This window comes from Pseudorca crassidens, chromosome 21 (genome assembly GCF_039906515.1).
Source record: "Pseudorca crassidens isolate mPseCra1 chromosome 21, mPseCra1.hap1, whole genome shotgun sequence".
NCBI lineage: Eukaryota > Metazoa > Chordata > Mammalia > Artiodactyla > Delphinidae > Pseudorca > Pseudorca crassidens.
In genome coordinates, this window is record NC_090316.1 from 12,561,553 (window position 1) to 12,579,358 (window position 17,806).

The following is a 17,806-nucleotide window of genomic DNA, read 5'->3' on the forward strand; positions in this document are numbered from 1 at the left end:
TACACACACACACACCGGTTGGTATAACACACATATTTCCTTGCTCTGTCAGCTGGGAGGGTCTGGGGGCAACAACACCCTAGGAGCAATGAGCACACCTAGCACCCAGATTTGGTTTTTAGTACCACTCTACAATAGACAGAAACAGGGCTCCTTAGAGAAATGGCTAATTCTAAGACTGGGGCAGAAAATATCTATGATGAAGAACCTGGGGCATCTTTTAGTATCAAAAAGTAAGGAAGTACAAAAAACAAACAAAAAAAGAAAACCCCAATCCCCCCAAAAACCAAAACTCTACAAGGATGAGGGTATTTCAAAGGGACACCAGAGCCAATGGAAAGATCTCCCAATGGCCCAAACTGAAACAATTTCAACAACAAAATTAAGTAGTAGTAGATTGTAACTCAAAGTATAAAATAAATATCCAAGAGTCCATATTGATATAACTAAAGTATTGAATCAATTAATAGGGAGACTCAACAAATCTCCCATGCCAAAGCATTCATAATAATTTATGTAGATGCTCTGCCCTCTACTAAGTGGGGCATAACTCTCCATTCCTTAAGGATGGCCTGTGGATAGCGGTTTCTTTCCAAAGAGGACAGTATGGAATGGGAGGGGGGTAAAGTAACTTTACAGAGGAGAGCCCCTACAAGGCTACCTCAGTGATCAACAGTGAGCAAAATCAACAGTGATGCAAATCAGCGGTGATAAGTCATGGGGTTAATATGTGCCCTTGATATGATGTGATGAGAATAGCCCTTCACCTCTGTGATCTTCCTCCTAAAACACATAACTCCAGTCTGATTGTAAGAAAAACACCAGACAAATCTCAATTGAGGAAAATTCTACAAAATACGTGATTAGTTAGTACTCCTCAAAACTCTCAAGGTCATCAAAACCAAGAAAAGTCTGAGAAACTGTCATAGCTGAGAGGGATCTAAGGAGACATTACAATTAAATGTAATGTAGTATCTTGGATGAGATCCTGGAGCAGGAAAGGGCATTAGGTGAAAACTGAGGAAATGCGAATGAAGTATGGACTCTAGTTAATAATAATGTATCTGTATTAGTTCATTAATTGTAACTAATGCACCATACTAAAGAATAGAGAAATAATATTAAATAATAAAGAAAACAGGCTGTGATATATGTGGGAACTTTGCATTATCTTCCCAGGTTTCTTTTTTTTTTTTCTGTAAATCTAAATCTATTCTAAAACAAAAAAAATTACTTTAAAAAATGCCTGCAGGGTAAATGAGTGAATGGAAGGAACAATAAAGAACAGGAAACAAGGATAGAGATTTTTAAAATATTGTGTAATGAAGGAAACTTTGTGGAAAATAATACATTTGGTTAGTTTAAAAATATAGACTAGGATCATTTATTCTTTTCTTTTCCCTTGCAAAAATAGATGCAAATAGAAGGCAAAAAATTTGGATACTGTGTAACTAAGCCAGCATGTGGCCAATAGCATTGATTTCAGTTAATAGCTTATAATCACAATAATCAGGCCAGGGCCAGTGAGCTAAGCTATTGGAACTATTTTTCCAATAGAATAATTACTTTAATTCAGACCAGGGAACTGTTGGGGGTGGGGGAGGTGTGTGGTTAGGGTAGTACATAGACCCACTGAAATATTAATTAGTTTATGCAGCTATGGCCAAAAAGCACAGGAATATAGGCTTATATGAGGGAAACAAACCAAAAAAGGACATGAACAATTTTTCACAATTGTGCTGATTTGATTACGGAAAAGTATATTTTGAATTCGTTTTGCTGTTGAATCGTTACAAAACAATGCATTTGTCATCTAATTGTTAATTGCTTTTCATGATGTAGATAAATTATAATCAACTTTTTACATTTGCAAATATTTCCCAGCAATCTGATGATGAGGTGCTATTTTGCATTGTTCTTTTTTTTAATTTTCAAAGTATTTTTACACACTTGATGATTTATTTTTTTGTCAATTGAAATAAAAGATTTTCTCGTTCATTATAATTACATATATTAATTATCAAAATTTAAAAATATATTGAAAAAGAAAAAGAAAAACAGCTAACCATAATCTCATCATGTTAACTTTTTAAAATGTATTTCCCATTAGGCTTATTTATTTTTGAACTACAGTTGTGACTATATGTATATTCAATTTGTGTCTGACTTAACAACTTAGCATAAGCATTTTCTCATGCTGTTTAAAATTTTTAATAATCACTATTTTGAGTACTGTAAAATATTAAATCAGTTGTTACATGGTTTACTAATTTATTAACCTAGTGGACATTTAGGGGTTTTCCCCGGTGATACTTTATTTACCTATATATGGTCCAATTCCAGAAGAAAAGTCCAAACCCACTGATTTTTTTGTGTGTTTCTGTGTGTGCTGTGACCACAGCAGTCTTATATTTGAAACTCAGGAAAGAAACAACTGGAGTCCAAACAGCCAAGTATGGAAGTAAAATATAAAGGTATTTTTTTAAACTGCCACATTCATTTCAAATCCCATTCATTTAGCATCATAAGGATGAAGGATATATCTGGTTAGCTGTGTAATAAAGTCACAAACACACTGCTTACTGGACATCACAAGACAGTTGCCTATAAAACTAGACCTCGGACTTCAGCTTCCTTTTCTCCCAGGGTATCATTCTCTCTGGGAGAATAGTAGTCTGAGCAGCCTCTAAGCCGTGCTCATACTGAACTTCCAAAACTGAGTCCATGACTATGATTGGTGGGGTGAGAGCACCCGTGCCAACAGACTCCAAGTCAGGATCGCCAGCTAGTTTCCTAGCAAGCCAATGGACAGGCTTCTCAAAGTTGTAGTTACTTCTGGCAGAAATCTCATATTACTGGAGATTCTTCTTTCATTAGAAGACAATGGATTTTTCCTTAATTTCTCAGTCCTTAATACGCACTATGTTGCCATGCAATAAGGCGAGGATGTTTTCATATATTCCTACCAGATCTCTGTGCCGCTTAGGTGCACACTTGTAACTCTTGATGTCACATCAAACATTACAATGGCTTGCTGGGCTTGGATCAGATAGCCATTTCTCAGGCTACCAAATGTATGTCTAATTCGTTGAATTTAAAAAGTCTATTGTTGGTATGAAACATGGGGCGATAGACTTCAACAATCAAAGTGACTACATCTCAAACTCATGAGTCAAATGACACTTTGAAAATATAGTTTACCAGTATTGTCATCACCAACCAATTCATATTTAAATAGAACTTGGGATTCTTTTGGGGCAGCCATCCTGATGGTTCTTCCAGAAGTGTCTCTCTCTGTTCCTCAGCTGGCTAAGCCCAATCAATTTTTTACTTCATTGTTGGTTGGTTCTTATATAATCTCTGTTAGTGATGAAAATGAGAACACTTAAAATGTTAAATATTGCAGCATGAAAATGCCTTTTGACCTAAAATTGCTGAACTTTCCTTTGAATTAAAAACAAAATTCAATTCATAAATGGATGCCTCATTCATGGATATCTAGTTCATTCATTCACAGAATACTTACTGAAAATCTAGTGTGCCAGGTGCTGTTCCAAGTGCTGTGAACAAAGCAGGTAGGAATTCCTGCATTCAGGGAGTGTATCTTTTTCAGCAGCCAGAATCGATGAACCACTGCCTTCTGAGATGAAGTTGGTAATACCTAGAAGGTCACTATTTCTGGAGAAGGAATCTTGACTAGACACTGGATATTCCGTACATTCCCACTCTGGGTTCCCCTCCACTTACCTAGAGTGAGCAGTCACAAGACAACAGAGGAGGCATCAAGAGCTACTAAAATGAGACAGGGAACCCAGAGGACAGATTCTGCTGAGACAGGGTCCAGTGAACAAATTCTACATTTTGTGTGTGTTGGGAGCAGGGGAGCTTGTGGGCCAGAGGAGCAGGGAAATTATTTTTCAAAAAAAAAACAAAACAAAAAAACCTGCCAGACTGAATAAGATATACTCAGCAAAAAAACCTAACATGGAAGAAAGAAAAAAACAAGGCTTGGGCTTCCCTGGTGGCGCAGTGGTTGAGAGTCCGCCTGCCGATGCAGGGGACACGGGTTCGTGCCCCGGTCTGGGAGGATCTCACGTGCCGTGGAGCGGCTGGGCCCGTGAGCCATGGCCGCTGAGCCTGCGCGTCCGGAGCCTGTGCTCCGCAACGGGAGAGGCCACAACAGTGAGAGGCCTGCATACCGCAAAAAAAAAACCAAAAAAAACAAAAAAAACAAGGCTTAATTTTCACTAAGATTTGGATGCAAACCAGAGTTTTAAATTAGAACAAGAGCCAAATAATGCCTGAAAAGAAACAGAAGAGTCAGAATGATGGGTTTTATGGCTGCTTTAGAACCATGAAGTTGCTCAGGATTTTTGAATTTTGCTTTTATTTTGGGGGTGGATGAGTATAAATAGTAATCAATATTTCAGAAATTTAAAAAGGGTCACTGGGAGTGAGGAAGATTTATGGAAAACTACGGACCCAGTACTGTCAGGTTGGATCTTTTAATCCAACAAGAGCAGTTATTAAATTTACCAGGTCCATCCTATGCTTCATGCTGCACTTCAAGGAGGAGGAAGAGACTAGAGCCACAGCTTTGGAATTATTCTGTATCTTGTCTACATGGGACTAGGAAAGCCATTAGGGAGCTGCCAACATTGTATGAGAATTCAAAGGAGAGCCTAGAAGAAAAGAAAATAGATTGAATGTGTCCAAGGAAGAGAGACAAATAAGAGGAAGAGAAAAAGAACTAGGGTAGAGGATAGAGGTAGAACGTATTAACTTGTACTCCTTGAGAAATTAGTTTCTCATCACATCCTTGAAGATATTACTTGCACAATTTACCACGGTTGTGTTGAAAGAAGACAAAAGGACAGGTTATAAAATGGGCTTGGGAGAAGTTAGGAAAATACGGAGCTTCATCTATTCTCCCGTCATTAAATACTAGAGTTTAGTTGGAATGAAGCAAGATAAATTGTGAATTTGGTTAAATGAAAGGAAATGGATTAAAGTGTGGTTTTTGTTGTATACTAAGAGTTTTTTGCCCTTTTAGATGAGGGTAACTCCAATCATTTTCCCTTAAAATTTGAAGTAAAAAATCATAAAGCGTGAATAAATACTTTCTTCTGAATTATATCAGCTGATTATCTAAATATGCATCCTGAATGTGTGAAAGAGTATTTTGGAAAGGTCTATGCCTGTAAAACATTGATGTGTGAACAAAAATCTCTCTGATTTCCCCCATAAGGGGAACAGCTTTGTGATCTCAAGCTGAGAAAGATAGGAATGGTTTCCTGGTTCATCAGCACCACATGGATCCAAATATTAGCTGGGCATGAAGAGTGAGGTAGTCGCTAGAAGAAACAAGAGTTTTTTCTGGATCCTTAAGGCCCCACTGTGACCTAAATTACACACAGACGTACACACATACAATTTCCAATGACATCCGTTGAAACTTCCTCTGAGCAACTGGGAAAGGGACTTGGCCCAGAATTCCAAGAAACCCAACCTGAGGTTAAAACCATAGTCATTCCCAGTGCTTCTCAATTGATTCAATTTCCAACGAAATTATTGTTGTCTCTGGTTCCAATAGCAAACTAAAGAGAGAATTGAATTAGAAAGGAGAAACATTTTGTTGAAAAAAAAAAAAAAAGCAACCACATTACTCTGTGAGAACATTTCAGAAGGACCCAAAAGAGACAGAATTCCAAGGTGCTATTCTCAAGATCTGTCAGGTTACCTGGAAACAGATGTTTCATGTAACTAAGGTAGTGACCGCAAGTGAGCAGGCGTGGGGAAATGGGGTGAAGAAACTAACACCTTCTCTTTCCTTCAGTCTCATATTTTTTCCCCTTGAAACCAAAGCTTGATTTGCTATTTGGCTCAAGGAGCAGAAGAGGACAGAGGAAGTCACAGTGCATTTCCATTTCTTGTCCAGTTTCCAGTCCCATGTCAGTAGAGCTAAACCTTGGATGGCCTAGCAGCGTCCCTACGGAGGTCTGCTTGGCAGAGAAAGGGAAGGAGTTTGCGTTGGAGGACAGCCATCTGCAGCGCTCAGCCCACAAGCTGTCTGTCTGTCCCCTCTAACCCCTGTCAGTACTACAGTGGAGAGAACAAGATAAAGAATACTCCCTTTCTCATCAAAAAATCAAGAATTTTGTGTGTGCAGCAGGCAGCAGACTGTGCCTCCTTGGCCAATGTCAAAGCTGGCTGTAGGAATTCGTCTGCAGCGAAACAAATCAAAGCTGCCCTGTGGCTCGAACTGTAGGTGGCCTAAACCCGCCTACATAGCAGCTTCTCCATGAGTCACAGGTGTCACGATTAGCAGATTATTGGGCCAATTATATGGAAACGTTTTTAAAAAGATAACAGGTTTAGAGTCACCATCACAGACACACCAGAATACTTGTCTCTACTAGACTTTGGATTGCATTATAATGTGAAATCATTTAATTGCTAGCGTTTATCTACTTTTGGAAAATAGGGTTCTGAATCCCAGGCTGCTGAAGGGAATTGCCTGTGGTATAGTCAGCTATTTTTAACAGTAGCCAAGACAAGAATTCAGATCTCCTGCTGGCCATCCCAGGCTTAATGATTCACCTTTGGTAGACATGGCTCTTGCACTGGATTGCACACAAGTTGACAAGCAGTCCAGAAAAGTTTTGAACAGATTGTCCTCAGGCCATTTATGTCCTCAAGTACGAATTCACTGAGTATCTTTTGCTAACAAGAGATGAATGTGAGGGGAGTAAGGTTCCTCAAGATTCTAGAGAAATCTGTGGATATACCAAGGCCTGCTACCACATTCCAAACAGCTTTGTCTGAAGGCTTCATTTCTTACTGAGGTAACCTGGACATCTTTTCTGGAGGAACACCTAAGAAAGGCTACCATTCTGGAGAATTCTGGGGTTTGCAAAGAATATCTGCAGTGTTGTGGAAACTCTGATTTCCAGCTGAACTCCCACAGAACTTCCTGGAGTTCTGAGCCTTATTTTAAAATAGCACATGGCAAAGAGAAAAGTGTAGGCACAGTCTCTTTTTTAAAAAAGAGCTAAGCAATATAAGAAATAAAAAAGGGAGGAGAATCTATAAAGAATTTTGAAAACGAAATATGAAATCTCCGTGCAATGGAAATATTTAGAGTAAAAGACACAGAGAATGTAGTTCAAATAGGACTTGGGGTGGGAAATGAGTAAGGCTAAATAAAAAATAAATTGAGTACAGATGAATGAGATAGCATCACTTAGTGATTACAATCGCAAATTCTAAAGACAGACTGACCTGACTTTGGGTCCCAGCTTGGTCGTTCATTAGATATGTAGCCTTAGGAATATTACTTAAGACCCTTTCACCCAAGTTTTTCATTCGTTAAAGTAAGAGATGAACAAACCGATCTCATAGTTGTTCATGAAACTTTTCAATGACCTGAAGTGTGTACAAGCTAAATATGAAGCCTGGTACAGATTAAGTGCGCAATAAATCTCAGTTAAAGTTACCTAGAAATACAGTAATCAGAGTCTGAAAGAAAGTAAAAAGAAGGGGTAATTTATTTGGTGGACAGTAGCAGGAAGCAATTTAGATGTAAGAAATATTATGGAAAAATGCCAAAAGGTATGGTGGCCATATTATCTGAAAAAATAAATTAGCACACATAGCTTGAGAGTGGGAGAGATGACCGCTATTGGGATTGCCGTAGGAAGTCCAGGAAAGGCCATCTCTACACGAAAAGTGTGAATTAAATTTACAAAAGAGAAAATTCTTCTGCTAAAAGCTATGAGAAATTAACATCTTTCCTTAGGCTATAATTTTGAGCTAGAGCCAACTGTAAATTACTTAAAGTTTCATAAATTAATGTGGTTCTTTCTTCTTCTCTTTGCATTTGTAGATGCACAGAGTTTGATCATGTGACTACTTGTTAATTTTCACCAAAAGTACTTAATGGAGAAGAGATGAAAAGTCAACCAGTCTTGATTTGCCAGGTGAGTGTAATGGCTGCCGAGGAGAAAACAGTCACTGCGGCTTCCCCATCAGTGTGAGCCTAGATTCCAGTGATGTCCTTAGAGACTATGCCTGTAGCTTGGTTCTACCCCAGGTGCATGTGCCCAATTTCATGAAATGAAGACTTCTGGGGCTTATAAAGAACAGTTGTCTCCCCTTATCCATGGTTTCCCTTTCCTCGGTTTCATTTACCTGTGGTCAACCATGGTCCAACAATGTTAAATGAAAAATTCCAGAAATAAACAATTCGTAACTTTTAAATTGGATGCCATTCTGAGCAGTGTGATGAAGTCTCCTGACGTCCAGATCCATTCCCCCAGGATGTGAGTCATCCCTTTGTCCAGCGTACCGCATCAATCTCTTCAGCCTTCTCAGTTATCAGATTGACTGTGGACTGTCGCTATCACAGTGCTTGTGTTCAGGTAACCCCTGTTTTACTCAACAGCCCTAAAGCACAAGAGTAGTGAGGCTGGCAATTCAGATATGCCAAAGAGAATCTGAAAAGTGCTCCTTTTAAGTGAAAAGGTGAAAGTTCTTGGTTTAATAAGGACAGAAAAAAGTTGTATGCTGAGGTTGCCAAGATCTACAGTGAGAACAATTCTCTTATCCATGAGATTGTGAAGAAGGAAAAAGAAATTTGTGCTAGTTTTGTTTCCCCTCAAACTACACAAGTTATGGTTACAATGCGTGGTAAGTGCATAGTTAAGATGTAAAAGGCATCAAGTTTGTACAATCAGATATTTTGAGAGAGAGAGATCACATTCACATAACTTTTATTACAGTATATTGTTATAATTGTTCTATTTTGTTATCAGTTTTAATCTCTTACTGTGCTTAATTTATAACAAACGTGATCATAGATATGTATGTACAGGAAAAAAACATAGTATATATAGGGTTTGATACTATCAGTGGTTGCAGGCATCCGCAGGGGGTCTTGGAATGTATGCCCCATAAGGGGAGACAACTGTATAAGCATTGTGCCGGGAGCCAGAGGTGCAAAGAGCAATGAATAGTAGTGAGGAGGTATTAAACAAATGTGGTGCCAGGGAGAAAATAAACATTAAAAAAAATAATCTTACATATAAAATATACATAAGGAGAGCTTTGTAGCTTAATTGTGAAAAAAGTCATCACTGAGGAGTAACTTATTGCTGAGACCTAAATGACAAGAAGGAGCCTGACGCTCCAAGATTGAAAGGAATGATGTTCTAGGCAGAAAGTACCAAGGCTGTTTGTGTGTTTGAGAGACAAAAAGTTGAGCCTACGGAAATGAATTAGTTAAAGGAAAAAAATTATTTATTAGTTAAGGCCGTGTATGAGTTAATATTAATTAAGCAGAGTGTATTAATTTATTATTATTAGTTTATTACAGCTTGCCATATGTTGATGTTATATAGATTGATACTGTATCAGCTCATTTTAATGTAGGAAATGTATGATAGCATTCTTCCTATTTCATCCCTCCAATCCTTTGTGCTATTGTTGTCATATACTTTCCTACTACATATTTATACATGCCACAATATTATTTTTCTTTAAAAATCAATTTTTGTTTCAAATAATTTAGAAAGAGGAAAAAAACCCCAATGTAAATATTTACCATTTCCTAAACCCATTGATTCTTTTTATGGATCCAAATTTCTAACTAATATAATTCTTCATAAGCCTGAAGAATTTCATTTAGCATCTATTGTAGTGTAACGTGTTGATAAAAATCCTCAACAAGGGAAGAATAGAAGAGAGTATCCTCAAACAGATAAGCACATACAAAAATCTTACATAACATACATGAAGGTAAAAAACTGAATGCCTGATCTATACTGTTGGGTGCAAGGCATAGATATTCACTCTTACATCTTCTACTCAACATTGTACTGCAGGTTTTAAACAGTGCAGTTAGGCAAGAAAAAAGTAAAGACATCCTGATTGGAAAAGAAAAAATAAAACTGTCTTGATTCACAGAAAACAGGATCATCTATGTAGAACACCTAAGGAATCAAAATAAAAGATGTGAAAACTAATAAGTGAACTTAGCAACTTGAAAGATACAATGGACATATACAAAGTCAAAAACTGGAATTAAAAAAACTGCACTATTTAAAATATCAATAAAACAGGGAATACTTAGGTATAAATCTAACAAAATATTGTAAGATTTGTATGCTGAAAGCTGCAAAACATTGGTGAGAAAAACTAATGACACAAATATGAAGAGAGCTCTATTGGTGATCAGGGGTAACAAATCTTAATATTGTTAAGAGGGCAGTTGTCCCCAAATTCATCTATAGATTCAGAGTAAAGCCAATCAAAGCCCAGAATTTTTTTTTCCTAGAAGTTGACAAGGTGATTCTATAGTTTTCATGAAAATTCAAAGGATCAAGAGTAACTAAAAAATTTTGTAAGACCAAAACATAAGTATTTCCACTTCTGTGAAGATGGAGTAGATATACTTTTTCCTATTCCTCTAAGTACAGCTTAAAATTGCACATTATATATGAAACAAACATATAATGACTCAAAGGTGGAGAGAAGACACTGGCTAAGGATTTTGGAACATGAGGAATTAATGGTAGTGAGTTTTATTGCTTTTCTTTTTGCCTCATATACTCCATACTTGAAGATGAAGAAACTGGCAACCAATAAATGCCACAGTCACGGGGGAAGTGGGAAGCACAGAAACCAATGACAGTAAAAACCAAAGGACCAGAAAAGGGGCAGCCTAACAAGAGAGAAAACGTTTAGGAAAAAACCACTCTATTATAGTCAAACACCACACACAAAACAACAAAAAACAAACTCTGACCTTTTCATAAAAGTTTTAAAGTTTGATGTAGTCTCATTTGTCTATTTTTGATTGTTTTACCTGTGCTTTTGGTGTCATATCTAAGAAATCATTGCCAAGTCCAATGTCATGCTTTTCCCTTATGTTTTATTTGATGGGTTTTATAGTTTTACATCTTATGTTCAGTTCTTTAATGTATTTGAGTTAATTTTTCTATGTGGTATAATGTAAGAGTCCATCTTCATACTTTTGCATGTGGATGCCTAGTTTTTCCAGCACCATTTGTTGAAGAGACTGTCTTTTCCCCACTGAGTGGTCTTGGCACCCTTATGAAAGATCATTTGTATACATGAGGGTATATTTCTGCACTCTTTATTCTATTTCACAGGTCTATTTGTCTATCTTTCTGCCAGTATCGGACTGTTTTGATTACTGTAGCTTTGTCATATGTTTTGAAATGAGCAAGTGTGAGTCCTCCAACATTGTTCTTCTTTTTCAAAATTGTTTTGGCTATTTGGAGTCCTTTGAGATTTAATATTAGTTTTTGCATAAATTTATTTCTGTAAAAAATGCCATTGGGATTTTGATAGGAATTGAATTGACTCTATAGATTGCTTTGGGTAGTAGGGACATTTTTAACAATATTAAGTCTTCCAGTCCATAAACATGGAATGTCTTTCCATTTATTTGTCTTTTTAAATTTCTTTCGGGAATGTTTTATAGTTTTCATTGAGCAACTTTATGTTCTTTACAGTTATTTCTTTTTTTAAATAAATTTATTTATTTATTTATTTTTGGCTGCATTGGGTCTTTGTTGCTGTGCACAGGCTTTCTCTAGTTGCTGTGAGTGGGGGCTACTCTTCCTTGCAGTGCATGGGCTTCTCATTGCAGTGGCTTCTCTTGTTGCGGAGCACGGGCTCAAGGCGTGCAGGCTTCAGTAGTTGTGGCATGCGGGCTCAGTAGTTGTGGCTCATGGCCTCTATAGAGCGCAGGCCCAGTAGTTGTGGCACATGGACTTAGTTGCTCTGTGGCATGTGACATCTTCCCTCTTTACAGTTATTTTAAACCTTTGTCAGGCAGCTCACAGATCTGTGTCTCTTTAGAGTCAGTTTTTGGAATTTTATTATGTTCCTTGACTGACCCAATGTTTCCCTATTTGTATGCCTCTTAAGTTTTTTCTGGGTTTGGGGCATTTGAAAAAACAACCACCTCTCCAAGTCTTTGCTCAGTGGTTTCATACAGGGAAAGATCTTCACCATCACCCCAGTTGGAGGTTCTAGGACCTCTCAAACTTTATCGTACTCACCCTGGCATCTCCCTCAACTTCAGTGTCTTGCTCATATCTGTTTTCAGCAGCTCCCAAACTCTAGCAGTGGTCCCTTCAGCACTATGAGTCGGACAAGACAGAAACTAGTCACTTGGGAAGCCCCCAGAGAAGCCAGAATGTTAGACTGATGATCCACTCGTCTGTTCTCATCCTGAAGGAGGAGCCCTGGTGCAGAAGGTTTCCTCCCACTTGCTCATGCAATTTTGCATAAGGGAGAGGGGAACGAATGACCATGCCAAATGCCACAAGGTTTCCTACTCCTTGTGTTGGAATCCATTCTTGGTTTACAGTGTCCTGGATGCTGTAACTTCTCAACTGGTCTCTAGAGTTCTCAGAGAGGTATTGTGATTCATATATTGTTGTTAACTTTTTGTCTCTGTGGGGGAAGGAGGGCCTGTAGTTTACTAGTACATCACGTGGCTAATGTCACTTGATTAATTAATTTTTTACCAAGATGTGAAGGCAATTTAATGGAGAAACCGTGGTCTTTTCAACATAAGGTGCAGCAACAATTAATCACCCAAAAGGAAAAAAGAAACTTTGATCCATACATAAAATTAATTCAAAAGCAACCATAGACCTAAATGTGAAATTTAGAAACTATAAATGCAACTAACTGCAGTATATGACTTCTTGATAATACCATTTATATGGAAATTTAAAGGTCCTAGGAGAGTCAAAGCATCTTGAAAAACAGAAACAATGTTTGAATACTCACATTACCTTACTTTGTGATTTAATATAAAGGTACTATAATCAAGGTAGTATGGTACTGGTTTAAGGATAGGTAAGTAGACCAAAGGAACCTAATGGAAAGTCAAGTAATAGATCCACACATAATTTTTTGACAAAGTTGCTATTGTTCTCTAGTGTGGAAAGAAAAATCTTATTATCAATCTTATTGTTTAAGTGGATATCTTTACAGAAAAAAAGTGAACCTTGACCTGTATTTCACAGTATACAGAAATCTCAACTGAAGATGGATTATAGACCTAAATATAAAAGCTTAAAATATAAAGCTCTTTGCTTCCTGGAGATTATCTTTGCTACATTGAAGTAGACAGATTGCTTAGAATATAGACATCACTAACAATAAATGAAACACTTGAGGGATCGGATTTCATCAAAATTAATAAACATTTGTTCATCAAAAGATATTGTTAAGAAAATGAAAAGGCAAGGCACAGATGGGGAGAAAATATTCAAAATAGACATATGACAGAAGGAACTCATATCGAGATTGTACAAATCAAAACTTTTACAAATAAATAACAAAAAGCAAGCAACTCATTAAAAGTAAGAAAAATATGAAAATAGATCCTTCAAAAAAAAAAAGGACGTACAAATGGTCAGTGAACACGTAAATCATACTCAACATCTTTAGTCATTATGGAAATGCAAATTAAAACTACAGTGATTACCAGTACATACTGATTAGAATTTCTGAATTTAAATTGACTACAAATTTCAATTGTTGAAAAGAACGCAAAGCAACTGGTGCTCTCATACAGTATGGCGGGAATATAAAACAGTACAACTTGAGAAAGTTATTAGCATTTGCTTTTATAGAATTAAACATACATTTATCTTATGGCAGCAGTTTCACTTCTAGTGATTTACCCCAAAGCAGTGAAAGCACATGTCCATCCAAAGACTGGCGCAAAGATATGTATTGCATTTTTATTCATAATAGCAAAAATTGGGAGTAAGCCAAATGTCCATCAAGAGGAGAATGAATAAATACATTGTGGTATATTCACACAGTGGACTGGTATTCAGCGATAAAAAGGAACAGATTACGGATACACGTGACATTATAGACAAGTCTCAGAAATAGCATGCTGAGCAAGAGAAGCCAGACGCAGAAGGGTGTGTGCTGTTATTCCGTTTTTTTCAGTGGTATCTGTGGTTATTGAAATCCAAATGGTAGTTCATTTGGGTTATGGAGGTGGGGAAGGTAGACTGGAAAGAGGCTTGAAGACACTTGTAGTGTGAGGTCAATGCTGTAGACCTTAATTGGGGTGCTGGTTACATGGGTGTACACGCTTGTGAAAACTTCTCAAACTGCTCACTAAAGACTTGTGTATTTTAAAATCTGTATGTAAGTTTACCTTCATAAAAAATTTTTAAAGGAAAATAAGAATATTTTTTAGCAAACAAAAACAAGGTAATCCATGACTAGCAGATGAGCACTCGTGGAAATACCAAAGGTTATTTTTCAGGCAGGTGTAACAGGTGTTGAAGACGTAGTTGAAACCCAGAAGCTGCAGGTAGCAATGTAAGTTGGTACAACTTGAAAAAAAACTGTTCAGACTTATCTATAAAACCAACGACCTGGCAATTCCACATCTCTTTACCTAGGACAGTACATCTGGGATTTTCCATGTGTATCTGCAATTTTCAGAGAAGGTGGGAAATTCAATAGCAAGGTCAGCATATAAAAAGCAGTCCAATCTCTGTTTAGATGGTGAGACTGATGGGCATTAACCTGTGATGGAACCTGGGATCCTGCACAGAGCTGGGAATCAAGGAGGGTGAACCAAGGGTAGGTAGTATGAAGGGAGAACTGCGGCCCCACGCCAGCACCGTGTGGCCTGGCAGGCTGGCCCTAACCACCACAGAAGCACAGCATCCCACTCACGCCAGGGTCCACACAGTCATAGCTCTGGACTCTCCCAGAAACAGATTAACACCTGTAAATCCAAGGCTACGGAAATGCCTCTGGGTAGTCTCACTCTTTCATTTTAATTAAAACTCAATCTGTTCTCTGATAAAACAAAAGAAATCACAACACTGATTACAAGTGGTGCCTTCCTACATGCAGTGTTTCTACCCCAGTCCTTGTCTTTTATTTCCAAAGCATTCAATCAGAGTTTCCTCTGTTCCTTACATTTTCCTGGCACAGCAAGCTCAACAGAGGGTTGAGGTGGAAAGAAGTTAAAGCAAAGTCAAAGGCACCAAAATGAATGAGAAAACAATATAGTGTTTGGGGAATTAAAAGTAATTCAGTCTCACTGGGCTGTCAGCAGTAAAGGGAGCTGGGGTGAGAGTTGAAGCTGGAAAGGTAGGCCAGCCTCAAATTGGAGAAATTTTGCAGATATGCTTGGATTTTCAACTTTTTCTCAAGTGGTCATGGGTTTTTACCACTTCACTCACAGTTACAAAGATTAAAGACTCCAATCACTTTTTTTTAATCTACCTAAGATTTTTTGAAAGGCAAATGCTCTCCAGAAGTTTAAGGATCGTCTCTATAAATATATTCACATGAGGACTATATTTTGGAAAACAATGTGGTGTTCTTTTTGTGTTTAATCTGTGCTCGACATAGAGTAGTAAGAAAGGATCCAGTTTCCTCCCATTGGCCCTGGTTCTCATACCATAAGCGTTGACCCAATTACTATCAAGACCATTCTTCACAGACTTCATTATCTACTTCCTTTGCAGGTTTGTGTTGAAATGTTTCAGACTCCACCTAGGGATGCTTTAGTGAAAGTAGGAATTAAGTCTATCTAAAAAGTGAAAAGAAAGCACTTCATTTAATTCCTCTCCTGACCAGCTCATTCACGCTTTCACTAGTTCTTCAACTTCAGAATCTCTAGTACAATGACCTTCCTGTGCTTCTAATCTGTCTATGACCTTTTGTTTCTGTTTCTTTTGCAATTTAGATAAGGCCTGTGGATCATCACTTCAAACTCTCTCTTTCTGTGTCCTTTAGTTTTTCACCCCTTTTTTTTTCTTCCCAGTAAAACCCAAATGAACATCTTCACGTCCAGAAGAAGAGGAACAGGAAATGAGGAGTATGGAAAAACAATTAGATAGGAGCCAGCCCAGAAGTAGGAAGCCCACCATGATGGTCTTCCTGTAATCTAAGAAATGAGAAGAGCCTACACGATGGCACGGGGACATAAAGCACTAAGATTAGATTCTAGGAAGTGGAATTGTAAGACTGTTTCTGGCTTTTGCAGCTGGGTAGTGGCCATCTGTTCACTAAGATTGGTAACAGTGAAAGAGTAGACTTTGGTAAAGAGGAGAGAATCTACTTTCGCTAAGAATTGGAAGCCCTTTTGAGGTCTCCAAATAGAGCTTTTCCGGAGTTCAGGCGAGAGTTGTGGGATGCGTAGGTGACTTGGGAGTCATCGGCATGTAAACAGTAACTGCAGCCAGGGGGTTTAATTAACCTACAAAAGGAAAACGTGTTGAGAGAGAAAAGGAGAAACCAAAGGCCAAAACAGGACGCCATTTAAGGAAATGTGCAGAAGCCAAGGGCAAAGAAAGCATCAAAAAATTAAGTAATGAGCTGAAACAATGCTGAGAGGTCAGGAAAGATAAGGATAGAAAATGTCTTTCGGATTTAACAATGAAGAGTTAATTATTGCCTCAGAGAGAATATGTAATCATATTTAAGGCTGGAAACTAAGTTTACAATAGCTTGAGAAGTGAATAGAGCATGATAAAATGGAGAAAACTTAGAAACTGTCATTCAGTAAGCTCAGCTGAAAAGGAAAAGAGGACAGGAAGAGGACAATGCATGGATGAGGCAGTATTTTAAAGGTGATAATTTGAGTATGTTTAGATGTTGATGGGAAAAACTCGAAGATAAGGAGAAATGGAACATTTAGAATAATATGGAAGAAATAGATGGAGTAAGGATGCTGAGAGGTAGGTGGGGATGGGAGCCAGAGCACAGGCAGTGAGATTATTTGAGACTGAAAAAGATCTTCCTGTTGAACCCTTCTACATTGTTGGTGGGAATGTAAGTTGGTGCAGCCACTATGGAAGACAGTATGGAGGGTCCTAAGAAAACTAAAAATAGAACTACCATATGATCCAGCAATCCCACTATTGTGCATATACCCAGACAAAACTATAATTCAAAAAGATACATGCACCCCTATGGTCATAGCAGCACTATTCACAATAGAAAAAACATGGAAACAACCTAAATGTCCATCAACAGATGAATGGACAAAGAAGATGTGGTACATATATACACTGGAATACTACTCAGCCATAAAAAAGAATGAAATAATGCCATTTGGAGCAACATGGGTACAACTAGAGATTATCATACTAACTGAAGTAAGTCAGAAAGAGAAAGACAAATACCATATGATATCACTTATATGTGGAATCTAAAATATGGCACAAATGAGCCTATCTACAAAGCAGAAACAGTCTCACAGACACAGAGAACAGACTTGTGTTGCCAAGGGAGGGGGAGAGGGGGAGGGAAAGGGATGGACTGGGAGTTTGGGGTTGGTAGATGCAAACTATTACATTTAGGATCAGCAAGGTTCTAATATATAGCACAGGGAACTATATTCAATATCCTGTGGTAAACCATAATGGGAAAGAATATTAAAAAAAAGAATGTATTTAGGTGTACAACTGAGTCACTTTGCCGTACGGCAGAGATAGGCACAATATTGTTAATCAACTATACTTCAATTAAAAAAAATATTCCCTGTTGCTTTGATTTGAAAGGTAAGGATTAGGGATGAAAACAGATGTAGGCAAGTAGGCTGGTAGGGTCTGGATTGGGAGCAGGGAATAGCTGGAATTTCCTCCCAAAGGCATCTATTTCTTTCTTTTTTCTTTTTTAATTAATACAATTTTTAATTCAAGAAAAACTGCTTTAATTAAAGTTTTGAAACTACATATTGAAACGGCATTCTACATATATGGGGAAACTGATA

General features: G+C 37.7%; 1 pseudogene; it reads right to left on the reverse strand.

Moving 5' to 3' along the window:
• Positions 1 to 2,612: 2,612 nt before the first annotated feature.
• On the reverse strand, positions 2,613 to 3,265 carry LOC137216199 (GTP-binding nuclear protein Ran-like; annotated as a pseudogene).
• Positions 3,266 to 17,806: the final 14,541 nt, after the last annotated feature.